Source organism: Panulirus ornatus, chromosome 61, assembly GCF_036320965.1.
Source record: "Panulirus ornatus isolate Po-2019 chromosome 61, ASM3632096v1, whole genome shotgun sequence".
NCBI lineage: Eukaryota > Metazoa > Arthropoda > Malacostraca > Decapoda > Palinuridae > Panulirus > Panulirus ornatus.
The window spans coordinates 8,499,878-8,500,328 of NC_092284.1; the positions used below are offsets into that span (position 1 = coordinate 8,499,878).

A 451-nucleotide genomic window follows, 5' to 3' on the forward strand; every position below is an offset into this window, starting at 1 on the left:
CTTCGACAGGTAAAGAAGATGGTTGGGTCGAGGCCTCGCTGGGTCTCTCCCTCCCTCCCTCGTCGCTACGTGTAAGGCAAGTGAATTACATCATAGTTAACCTCTCCCAACACACATATGTCGTACATGACCTGGGTTATATGTATGTACCTCCCCCCCACACATATGTCGTACATGACCTGGGTTATATATATGTACCTCCCCCCCACACATATGTCGTACATGACCTGGGTTATATATATGTACCTCCCCCACACACATGTGTCGTACATGACCTGGGTTATATATATGTACCTCCCCCCACACATATGTCGTACATGACCTGGGTTATATATATGTACCTCCCCCCCACATATGTCGTACATGACCTGGGTTATATATATGTACCTCCACCCACACAAATATGTCGTACATGACCTGGGTTATATATGTACCTCCCCCCACACATATG

At 47.0% G+C, this 451-nt stretch overlaps 1 long non-coding RNA gene across 1 annotated transcript in view; it reads left to right on the plus strand.

Moving 5' to 3' along the window:
* Positions 1-65, plus strand: part of LOC139767528 (uncharacterized) — an 87,310-nt gene extending 87,245 nt beyond the window's left edge. The window contains exon 3 of the long non-coding RNA XR_011717149.1: positions 10-65. This is a non-coding gene — a long non-coding RNA (uncharacterized lncRNA). The remainder of the gene's footprint in view (positions 1-9) is intronic.
* The last annotated feature ends 386 nt before the right edge of the window (positions 66-451 follow it).